The sequence below is a fragment of the Corvus brachyrhynchos genome, unplaced genomic scaffold (assembly GCF_000691975.1).
Source record: "Corvus brachyrhynchos isolate BGI_N302 unplaced genomic scaffold, ASM69197v1 scaffold255, whole genome shotgun sequence".
NCBI classification, from domain to species: domain Eukaryota; kingdom Metazoa; phylum Chordata; class Aves; order Passeriformes; family Corvidae; genus Corvus; species Corvus brachyrhynchos.
In genome coordinates, this window is record NW_008238358.1 from 5,904,043 (window position 1) to 5,916,274 (window position 12,232).

Sequence of the window (12,232 nt, forward strand, 5' to 3'; positions counted from 1 at the left end):
ATCTCCTAGAGAGGATATACGGCTGTAATAATAAATATATTTCATTTCAGAATCCTCAGGGAGAAGGGGACATTCCTTTTTCACTGATATAAGATCACGTCAGTAATTTCATTTTGAAGGCTGTTCTGAACAACTGGGGGAAATGAGAACACCGGTCCCATTTTCCCCAGGTTTTCCTGAGTCCACCTTTGGACCATGACCTAAGCAAAATTCTGAGTGCAGTTAATGTTTACACCTTACTTGCACTGTGTAATTTAACTTTCAGCAATATAAAATGGGATAGCAGAAATATTTTTATGTGTTCTTACAATGTCCAAAGTTGTTTGTTACTGTTTTTATTTGAAGGAACTAGACACAATCCTGGCTGCCTTAACCACTGCCTTTGAGAGAGCTACAGCTGAGAAAATCCGCTGCCAGGAAGAAGTGAATAGAACTAACAAGGCTATTGAGCTGGCCAACAGATTAGTGAAAGGTCTGAGGTGAGGTCCTACAGGGCAGGCTAATGAAGCAGCCTACAGAAAGCACTTCTTTGTTATACACTACTGATCTGGCAATAACAGAGGCACTTAGCAAAGAACCTGATGAGCTGAAAAAATTATGTCATTATCATTCATTTTTTTCATAATAGAAACATGGTTTTGACCTTTGCATTTTCTTACATTTTTGCTTCATTGTGGTATATATTAACTGTAAGATTACCTGGTAACTAACCTATCCACGAGCATTAAGAGAAGTAGTCAATTGTGGATATTGACAATGAAGGCAATTTATTAAAATCTGATGACTATATTTGTAACAATTAAACAACACTAATGATTCTGCCCAGGGTTGGGATACATAGAATCTAATATAATTTGCACTACTTAGTCAAGCAATATGATAATTCTCTAATTATCTGTCTGAGATTTGCAATGGGTATTTCAGGAGAGAATAAATAATGGCAAAGCCATGAATTTTCAAAAATCCATATTGTCTGTTGATCCAGTCTGGCTCAAGGGAATCCATACTCACTGATGGATTTTTCATTTATCATTCATCTACTGATGAGACTGCTTTTTATACACACACACTTGTACACTTTTTATAGATAACTTTATTTTATTGCAACATTCATTTAGGAAATCTCTTGCGGTGGCTTACTGCCATTATAGGTTTTGTCCTCTTCTACCCAGTACTTTCAAGTTGAGTTTGATAACCAAACACATAATAAACAGCAAAAATAGAAGATCCATTTGTTATTAAGCAAAATTATATGGCTGAGTGTGGCTAGTGGAACTTAAAATATAAAACAGGGTTTAAGACTTATTTCCTGAATCAATAGAAAGGATTTATTGACTAAAGGGGAGGGAGGGCAGTGCAGAAGGCCCATTGTTTCTGTTTGAAGAAGCAAGATGAATGCATTTAGAACGTTAACATCCTGGCTGAAAGTGTAATGTATTTTAGTGATTAATAATGCCTGTAAAACTAAACCATGTACCTAATACAGAATAATAAAATAAATAACATAGAAGGCCTCTTTAAAGTGTGACAATAAATGATTGTTCCAATATTTTCTTCCACCTAACATATCATATTGTTTGGTTCTCCCATGTGCCTCCTGCTGGGCCTGACAAGTGCTGGAATAGCATACGTAGAGAGATGAAAGGCAAAGTGTGGGTATGCTGGGGGGGAGGCATAATGAAAAATAATCTAAAGGAGGAAACAGAGATGAAAGGAAAGAAGGAAAGTTGAGCCATGTGCTAGATGAAGACAGTAAAATGAGTTTTAATGGAAAGTCCTTCAGCTAGTACCTCCCAAAGCACCAGCCCCATGAAGAAGGCGGCCAGCTCGACAGATTGGTAATGGGAAATAGAATTCATTCCTGTTGTTAGCTGTACCACACTTGGTCAAAGGCAGTAATAACCATATGACAACTAGTGATGTACAGGAAAAAAATCCGTTTTAATCTGCTCTGTGGTAAACAGTAGGTCACTGTTTACTATTAGCAAGCAGTGTAATACTGACACTGCTGTACTGGCTGTTTCTTTGTCTTAGTTTTTGCTGAGAAGACATTCTCTTATTTCTGTAGTTGTATTTTGTAAGGACAATTTCTCAAGGAAAATAAAATTATTCACAGCATTTTTTATAAGCAAACATGTAAAAATTTCTTTATTAACTGGTCTTTATAAATACACCTTTACCATGACAATAATAGTAAGTAACCAAATGTGTGAGTTTTCTTCTAATTCTTAGGGAAAGTGTTGACCAAACAGCAGAAGAGCTGATAGTGTCTAGCCAGGATCCCAGGGAAAAGCTTGTGTCATGTCAAATCTCTTATTGACTTTATGGCATAAAAGACCCTGGCCAGAAGTAAGGATTATTTTTTTCTGCCTTCTTCTCTGAGCCCTGGCACACAAGGACTGTTTTGGGTGGTTGCATGAGTAGTTGTTACTCTGCACCAAGGAATCCTTTGCTTCTGACAGGTGCCAATAATGCTGTGGACATCTGCCTTGAAGGCTTTGAATCAAGCTGACAACTCATTTTATATCAATCAAACAACAACCATTTTCAATAATTTCCCATCCAGCTGGGACTGAATTTGCACAAGTGATCTATGTATTAGAGACATTACCAATCCACAGAAACATTCAGCATCATGATTATGTTCTGTTTTCCCATAGAAACTCTTGCATCTGCAGAGAAAGCAACAACTTCTTCCACTATGCAGGAGGATGCTGACAACTCAATTTTGGTCACTTGCTGCCAAGCTCAACTTGCAACAGTCAACTTACGTCAGACTGGAAGGGGATTTTTTATGTCCAAGCTTGCCACTTGCAAATCCTCTCAGTTGATCCTCTAATTGATGTGGATCTGTGAACCTACAAGGTAATACTTTAGCATTCACTACTGTTTAGCCACTGTAATGTGTATTTTTTTAATAAACCCATAGTAAATGAATGGGAGTTTTAATCCTGTTTTCTGGGTAGAAAAGGAGAGCTGGACTTATCACCAAAGCTTTATTAGGAACAAGAAAAAATATGATGCAGAAATGTTCCAGATGGTAACTTTTCCTCACTGTTATAGTTTATTTTCAAAGTGGTACTGGCATGAGCCCAAATTTTATTCTGCTTTGTGGAGATAATACCTTCTTCACAGATATATATATTTTTAAATACACAGTTAATCAGAAAAAAGCCTGGCACTGATTCCATTCCCTTTTTGACCTGTTGAACCATCATGTGGCTTACACTAATTCCTTCAAATACTTTATTTAATAGAACAGTATATTTGGAGGCAATGTTCTTCTGGAAAGGGCCAAAACATTCCCTTTGCTCGTGCTTGAAGTACATTTTGCTATCTGACTGGAGCTAGAGCTGACAACTAACCCACAGACCCTAGGAATGTGGTTAGCAAGCCAGGACAGCAGGCAGGCTCACCTTCTTGTACTCTGTCAAGTGCTGTGCCCTGCTGTTTGCATAAGGGGACCAGCTTTTATTATTCTACTCTGTCCCTGCTACCATGCACCAGGGCAGCACAAAGCAAGATTTAGTGCTTGGATATAGTATTTGCTTGATAGCAATTGTTACAGTTAAGGCTGCACTGAGACTTCTGTCTTAACCTGCTGTTCTCCCATGCTCAGAATATTCTATTTCTTTTTTAAAAAATCCCTTTCATCTGAAATTTTTCATGCTTGTTATCAGCTGAAATATGATTTTTTGGCAAGCCTGAATAAAATTCATTCATATTTGAATTATACAAGGAAGTGGGTGTAAGGAGAAAGGTCTCTTTTTGCACATTCATAATTCACAAAAAAAGCTGCATATTACAAGCTGAAACTTTCCAGGTGGCTAGTTTTGACTGAAGGGTAGTCTTCATGCTAATTACAAAGAGAGAATGACTGAAAGAAAAATGAAAGAGAAAAATTAAAAATGACACATATTGTGATTAACTCATTTGTTTTGTAGGTGTGTCATACAAAAGTTCCATTGTGAGCCACTTAGAGCAAGTTTAAAGTAACAATTTCATTTAAGTTAAGATGAACTACCATAATTACATAATATCAATGTTTTGTGCTGCAATTTCACTAAGAATCTCTCTACAGAAGCTGCAGAAGCTTTTACTTATGCAAATGTGTAAGCTCACAGTGAAATCAGTGCAGAATCTTATGAATCATTAACTTTGGCCAGAAAGCCAGTCTGGGGAAGGGGGGAATGGCATCTGGGGAAGGGCAGCAACTGTCCCTATGCTCTGGGTCTCCCTGAACACCGAACTACTGAGGAAAATAACTCGGGGTTTTTGCAGTTTGTTCCAACTTACTACACTGACTGTTAGGGACAGAAAACCCCTAAAGCTTTGTTATTCTCTTTTCCTTGCTATATTCTCATATACTTGTGCACGTAACAGGTGGCACATAATCGACCAGCACCGTGTGACTAACCCTCCATGGTACCAAAGGATTGCTTCAGCAGAAGGTACCTGGGCAGCAGAAGCTGGGAGTGTTAGGACAGTCTCCCTTAACCCACGGAAAAGACATGCTGTGACATGCAGCTCCATGTTCTCACAACAGACCTGGAAATAAAATACAAGTATATAAATAAAGCAATATAACTGTAATTTTAAACATCTGAAAGAATAACTGGCAATGGTTTGCATAGTAATTCCTGACCTTGCTCTACATGGAGCAAAGATGAGTTCAGAAATTCCCCAGTACTAAGTTCCCAGTAACCTCTTGGACACTAAATAAGGACTGTTGGATTCAGTGCAGGAATCCTCATCTTTTTTTATCCCTTGACTTTTGGGTGAAGTAAGGACAAATACATTTTTCCCCAGTGCTGCTGCATTTTTTTACAAAAAAAACAAGTGAGTGAATTCTGGGACATACTAGCTTCTGTAAGTAGAAATTTAAAACTTAACCTTTATTATTCCAGGTCCCTATTCCAGGAACAAAAGGTCTTGATCTGGTCAGTGAGTGGATGGATACTACAACAATTGCTAAATAGAAAAGTGACAGCAGTGCCTGGCAATACTACGGCCACATAAAAAGTCCATGGTCTTATATTTACAGTCATCACTGGCATAAGATCAAACCTCAGGACTGGGGAACAACTGGATAAAAGTCAACATCTGTTTCAAATGTGTAAATTATCTATTTGAATCAAAAAGGGACAAGTGCTAGTGTGAGTAAAAACTGACGTGGAGCTATGAAGGAAACACGGCAACTCTCTTTCTTCTGAATGCCTGATGCTGCCCAAGGTGTTAATGCCCCAGCAACCATAACAACTCTGCTCAAGCCCTTTCCAACTTTCAATTAATCACAGTATAATGAATGGGATACCACATACTGGCATTGTATCTCTTGTCCTTCACCAGCCCCATACTGGGATGACTCTATAGGTGCATGTCATACTGTAGGTATTTCTTGCTGGTGGTCCTGTTCTGGCACAAACCTGGAAGAAATTACTGATCTTGTACTTAACCCAGTACTTGCAAGTTACATTCAGAGTATTTTTAATAGTCAGCTCTCTCTCTGATTATGTTCTACAAGTATTCAAAGTAGCTTCCTCTGAAAACTCTTCTTACACCTGTATGATAGTTACATTAACTCCCAAGGGTTGCAGTGCCCGAGACACGTTGACTCCAGCTGGATTTTTACTTGTCTATTTTTCTTATCTTATTTGCACCCTTGCATTTACTACAGTTCAATGATTGTAATTTGAGTACTCCTTCCTATCTAGCTGAACAATCTTCCCCAACACAGCACCATCCTGATATGTAATCACTCAGGAGACATAATCATTCACTTAGAACTAAAATAATTCTCCTACCATTTGCTCCTTACCTCCATTCTGCCCTTTTTCTCTGATTTATTGCACTATATTCCTTATGAAATATTTTGACATCCATCCCCTCTATTCAAGTCTTGTACCCACCCTTGGAGGGAGTGCTTTGAACAGAGGAAGGCCGGGATGAGTGTGTATCTCATATACTCACCCTTTTATTCCAGTGTCATTTCCCCCACCTCCTCATTATATTCCTGAGCCCTTCCCCTCCTTCTAGTTTAGCTGTACCTACTATCTCTCCTAGAGCTGAGTCCTCCCTTCCCTCCCCTGCCCCTCTAGTGAATGTCAGAAAACATCTCCTCACAGCCTCTGCTATCAGGATTGTGTCTGAATATAGGGATCCTGAACCCCAGCCTCATCTAAGCTCTCTAAATCACTTGACCCCAAAAAGGTTGCCATAGGACAGCACTTACCTACAGTGCAGGCTGGAGAGAAAGTGCTGTTAAGGCACTGAATTCCTTCAGCTCTGAGCTTTGCACCTTATTTAGACTGCAAGAAAGAATTTAGTGAGCCAGAGCACTGAATTTGTTACTCGTTAAGCTTAGTCAAAATTACTGTGAAATTCCCTAATTAAACAGTTCAAGCTGAGAAGCAAAATGCTTTCTAACCCAGCCACCACAGTGCCCCACTCAGTTCTGTACCTTTTCTTCTTTCTTGCTGCCCTCATGTTACCTCATGTGCTGCCTGTTGGTTTTGCTTGTCCTGTCCCCCAGCCCCCACACCACATCAACAAGCAAAAAGCTCTTTATGCCAAGTATTGACCTAGTGGTGTGGATGCACTTCCCAGGCTGGAAGTGCATCTTGAATTTCTCGCTCCCCCGGGAGTATTTGATTAAAGGAGGATTTTCATGGTGTGTTGAGATTCAGAACATGGCTGCTATTCAGTAGCTGCTGGTGGCAGTTCTGAGCTGGAACACACACTGAGGCTCCGCTCCTTCTGTGGTGGTAAACTGAGTCCTGGGACCAGGAATTCTGCACAATTTCCCCCAGTGTGCAGAAGAGCACAAACAAGACCATGCTCACACTCGCTGCCAGACTGCTGTTCTTGCACTCAGGGACACAGGTTTCAGCAGATTTTCAGTGAACGATTTTCCACAGAAGGCTTTCACACCTGCTCTCTAATGTGTCTCTTACAGCTAAAGAACTTGAATCAGCTTCACTGTTACTCGAGATGTGTGAGGTCAGTTTGGAACCATTTGGAAACTGAGGACGTTTTGTGAGTGTCTGCACACCTGCACAGGGCCCCAGAACAGAACTTGCAAACGCAGGAGACCTCACAGGACAGTGTGCCTTTTACAGGCCTAGGCCTCAACAGGCTTAGCCTAATTCACAAACACACACGTGCTCCTCATTGTGTTCAGAGGAATACACAATCTAAATTATTTTCTGCTATTATAAATCTAGAAAAACTTCTCTATAGCCCAGGAGATGGCTCTGGAGTCACAACACAGATGTGTACAGTTGTACAGAATACAGTTCACAGTTTTGTTTCTTTCTTCTCTTTCTAGTAATTGAAGTTTTAATTAATAAAAACTATGCTTACAATGAAGTTTTAGGAAAACAGAATATTTTAAACAAAGGTATATATTTCCTTTATTTCCTGTCGTTTGATTTATGGATTTGCAAACTTACCATTTCAGCCTGGACTCATAAAGCAGAAAAATTACTTTAAAATTAAGTTGACAGCACTTTAGGATGAATTATGGATACTTTTTTTGGCTTCTGACAGTAATTTGCTTAGGGATATTCTTCTGGCTGAGAAGCTGTAAACAACAAGACATGGCAGCAAAAATGCAAGCAAAGAAAAACAACTAAAAGAATTAGATCGGCTATAACATTTATAATTTTGATGCTGAATTTCACTCCTCTGGGTCTAAACCAAAAGAACAGTATTTATTTCATAATCTTTATTTCTCAATTCACTTATCCACAGTGAATATATCTATGTGTATGTGTTTTCCCTCCATGAATCACTGCATCTTCATCATGAGGAAAATAAAATAAAACTTTTAAAATCACCACAAAACTCTTTCATTTATTTAAAGTAACATCCGCAAGAGGGGAATTCTAGTGCTCCATTTTACTTATCATATAAATGTAGCTTTCCCTGGTACATTGTTCCACAACTCCTTATAGTGCTAACTTGTTAAAAATTGTGCCACTGTTTATATTAACTAGAGCCCAGGACTACAAGGAGCTGTTGAGGCACTTACCCAAGAGACCAGCCAGAACACAGGCACTGCAGTGGAAGGATTAGTGAGCATGATGCTCAGACACTCATTTCTAGCTTGGAGTGGCCACAGCTGATTGCAGTTACATCTGGCCACCGGATGTGCCCCTCTCCATGAGAAAGTTGCAGACACTGAAAAGTTAATAAAAGCATTTTCCAGCTCTGCAGGATGTATGCTGTTCCTTTCTGCTATGCTGATGCACATGACCTTGTGCACAGTACCTTGTGCAAGCAGTTACTGGACATGCAAACCAGGAAGTGGATGTTAAAAATCATTGTATTATTAAATGATGAATCATATCTAATTTAAGTAAGAGATAAATATACCATTACTAGTAAGCATATGTCATCAGGTGATATGAGTTGTATTTGCATACTTTCCAGTCACCAGAGTGCTTTAAAACCATTCTCATTTATGGACAGTATGTTTCTCTGAAATAGGAAAACAAGGTTTTTTCAGGTGGTGCATGAAGCAAGAGTTCAAAGGACTTGACCAAAGAGTATCAGCAAGTTAACTAAAAATGTACGCTATCAATAAAATCCTTACAGGAATATGTCATAAGCATAGTGTTTTTGCAGTTGGGTTGCAGAATTTTATGGGCAAGGAGTTGAAAATTACGATCAAGATGGCTGGCTCTTGTAGCTTCATGCTTGCCTTGCAGTCTGCATAAAAAATCTGGAAATTAACTTGGAGCTTCACATGGTTATCAGGCCTGTGCTGATAACATGACTGAAAGTAAGATGTTTCAAAGAAACAAGTTGATGATTATTACTGCAGGCCTGGGCCCTAGGGTATATCACCATGTCCCGCAGCCATAGGGAGGAGGAGGAGAGAAGATCCAGCAGGCAGGAATTGTGCAGCAAGATTGATTTATTTAATTATTTTACAAATTCTTTCATAGACTTTTTTCTTCATAGTCTAATTGGACAAAGGACCAGCCACCCCTTGGGGGTGATTGGCTAAAATCCTAAAACATCCATTGTCAAAATATTTTTCTACTATACCATAAACAAGACTTTCCAAGGTTGCAGGTGGCTTGGTTGTTTACATTCCCTGCTACCTCTTCTGCGTGAGAGAAAAGTCTCTCATGGACTTAGAAAATAGCAAGAAAATCCTTGCTAGCAGCATTTTTGTATCTACTGATGATGATCCAGGTGTTCATAACATGCATGTGTTTGCCTTGTCATGGTATTATCATCACATAGTCTTTAGACAACCTCAGACATTACAAAAATCAGTGTTTGCATTGCAATTACAAAATGTCTTACTTTTAAAATCTAAAGATTGCAGAGAAACTATTTCAGAGGGCAAACAACAGAACATTAGAAGAAAGAAGCAAATATTTTATTAAAATAATTTTTGGGAAAAGCCTTCAAGGATTTTGAAAAAGGCACAGTCCTTCTTTATGACCATGTGGAGCCAGAAGGGTCATCTACCAAGTTCTACCATAGCTTCATTTGAACGGTAAACTGTGGGAACTCACAAAATCCCAGGCAAGGAGATTCCCCTTACTTTAGAAATCGATAGATTTTAGACATATTTTTCCACAGCACTTTGTGATATCACATATCACGGTACTTTGTGCTGTCATTTACATGGGTGAAGTAAAGACTGGCAGCAATCCGACTGCTCACTTTGAACTGAACAACCACACAAGATGCTGACACAGAAAATCACTCTTTGATTTCTCAAGAGTTAAATTGCGTCTGCAAACCATGTCAAGTTCCATTTGGAGTAAGCTTTGGTGTCTGTCTAGTGCATTTCTGCCACTGGTTATTCTTTCTTTTTTGTTTCTTCAGATAAGAAATGCTGCTAATGAGAGAAGAGGATAATTCTGAAATGCTTAGTCACTTTTATACTTTTTTTACTGATCCTGTGGAGAAATGACAGAATCCTGTAGTTAACATGATTCAAAAGATAAGGGGGAGGAGAAGGTGGAGAAGGATTATATAAAATGTATTTATATTGCTTCTACAACTCAATTGTTTTCAGTATAGTGTCACGCTCTCAGTGTGGGGGAATTCTGCATGTGTCATGATTCTACAGATGTTCTTGCACACTACATGCAGCTGCACTATTTGTCACGGGCAAATTTAATAACAAGATGCTTGTTAGGTGTTCCCTTTAATCCTAGTTCACAAAAACATAGAGGGGAAAAACCCACTACCTGATAGCTTGCTTGCTTCCCTTCTTTATATAGCCTTTTAAAAGACTTTAAAACAAATATTGGAAACACCCATCTTTTGTACTAAATTCTGTAACACCTGCAATTACAGCTCTATTACCTTTGCTAGAATGATCTTGTTCTTTCTAATGTTTATAATGCTAATTAAGTAATTTTAAGTACCTGAAGAGGTCATATTCCTAACAGTGGGGGTTCCTCAAGAGCTTGATCCTTCAAAAGGGAGAATAATTTCTGCTAAGTCCCGAGTATCCTCTGTTCTCAGTGACTTGCAGATGAAACTCAGAAACACGCCATACAGCAGCACGACAGAGCCAAGTGCTGCCAGAAATTTTACAGAGTCAAACTCAGAAGAGCTTTCCTAATCTCGTCATTTTAAAACCCTGGATCCTCTCCTCTAGGTACTGTCTGTCCTAAACTTTGTTGGTCCAAGGGTAGTGTGTTAACTAGCTCTTCAGAGGGGACTATACCCTTGGGTTCCAGCTTCTTCCAAATGTATCCAGGAAGTAGAAGAAGATTTTGAAAATAGAAAAGAGAAGAAAAATTAAAAGGGGGGGGGGTGTCACCTGGAAAGCCTATAACATGCTGAAACATGGGTTGTCTAGTTAGTGGCAAGTAAGGTAACCAAAGAACTGGCAGTGCAAGGAGAAATTTGGACTTCAGAGGAACACAACGGAAAGCTGCAGTAGAAGTACATCCAACTAAACCAAACAGGACAAAACCCAAAAAGAAGGTACAGCTGTAGAAGACATAACAGGTGTTACACTATCAGTAAGTGTATGAACAAAAAATAGATGTTATAAATGAAAAATTTTAATTTAATTACTGCATCTCCTACAGTACAAGAAACACATTAACCTACTGGCACTACTCCAGTGGAGGCTATAGCAGGAAACCTGTGAGGAGAGGCCGAGGGCACTGTGGTTCTTCAGCCTTGAAAAGGCCAAGAGGGCAGGGAGACCTACTGCTGCCTGGAAATACTTCACAAGAGGCTACAAAGAAAACAAAGACAGGTTTTTTTAGATGTGCACAAGGACAGGAAAGAGGCAACCTGCAGAAGTCAGACCAAGAGAAATTCTGATCAGGGATTAGGAAAAATTATTTACCATGAGGGTGGTGAAATACTGGCAGAGGATCCCTGGAAGGTTGTGGCTCTCTCATCTCCAGATGACGAGGTCTGTATGTCCTCTCCTTGAGAGTAACTGCACTTAACAGATCACCTAGATATTAATATCTATACTTGTAACATTAAAATATACATATATTTACAAGTACAGTTGAAACTGAGTTCTTATAAAGCATAAAAGAAAAGATGGATCAACAGGGTATTTTTTTTGCCATGGAAAAATCACATTTTAAAAATAAATGTAACATTTATGTACAATTGTATGGGAGATATTTTAAAACATCTTGAATATTGTACATGGTGAAAACTGCATATATGTAAAATACATAGTCATGTATCAAGTTGATGGAAAAGTTCTTGTTTGTACAAAGCTGATCAGATAATTTTGGAAATGTATAACAAGTGTTTCTGTTATTAAAGATGTGCATCTGTCAACACAGTCTGCCAAAGAAAATGGAATATTCAGTGAGTCTTTTCAGAAGAATGCCGACAAATAGCATTGAAATATTTAATAGAGATGTGAAGATATTAGTTTCCAGTCTTCAGATGATTACTTAGCTTGTAAGTTAAACAGATGTGACTATGATATCTCTCATTCTGTTTCTAATCTATCTTTAATCATATATATGAGATCTAGTTGTGTTTGTGTACAGACCCAGTTTCAGAAATTATTGTGAACTACCTCATGTAACACCTGCCTGACAGTGCTTGTCTGTGTGTGTGTGTGTATGTCTGAGATATCTTAGATTCAAGCACGTTTCTTAATTATCCTATACCTTTATCAGGTAACACTATGGTCTCCTGCAGCTACAAGAATTTTTAACTTAGCACTACAAACTATAGCTCTCAGTTTAATAATCACAGTATTCCTGCT

General features: G+C 38.7%; 2 long non-coding RNA genes across 8 annotated transcripts in view; one reads left to right on the top strand and one right to left on the bottom strand.

Annotated features, from left to right (window-relative positions):
- Window positions 1-2,118: 2,118 nt before the first annotated feature.
- The window catches only part of LOC108447046, a 19,334-nt gene continuing 9,220 nt past the window's right edge, over window positions 2,119-12,232 (bottom strand). For 2 of the 7 annotated variants that reach the window (XR_001862426.1, XR_001862425.1), the window contains exons 3-8: window positions 11,339-11,439; window positions 11,095-11,224; window positions 6,233-8,181; window positions 5,322-5,426; window positions 4,456-4,548; window positions 2,119-3,877 (exon numbers count right to left, since the gene is read on the bottom strand). This is a non-coding gene — a long non-coding RNA (uncharacterized LOC108447046). The remainder of the gene's footprint in view (window positions 3,878-4,455; window positions 4,549-5,321; window positions 5,427-6,232; window positions 8,182-11,094; window positions 11,225-11,338; window positions 11,440-12,232) is intronic. The other 5 variants (XR_001862430.1, XR_001862428.1, XR_001862431.1 and 2 more) reach the window with 5 other exon arrangements.
- On the top strand, window positions 2,779-5,080 carry LOC108447047. Its single transcript, XR_001862432.1, has 2 exons — window positions 2,779-2,865; window positions 4,908-5,080. It is a non-coding gene; the product is annotated as an uncharacterized LOC108447047 (long non-coding RNA).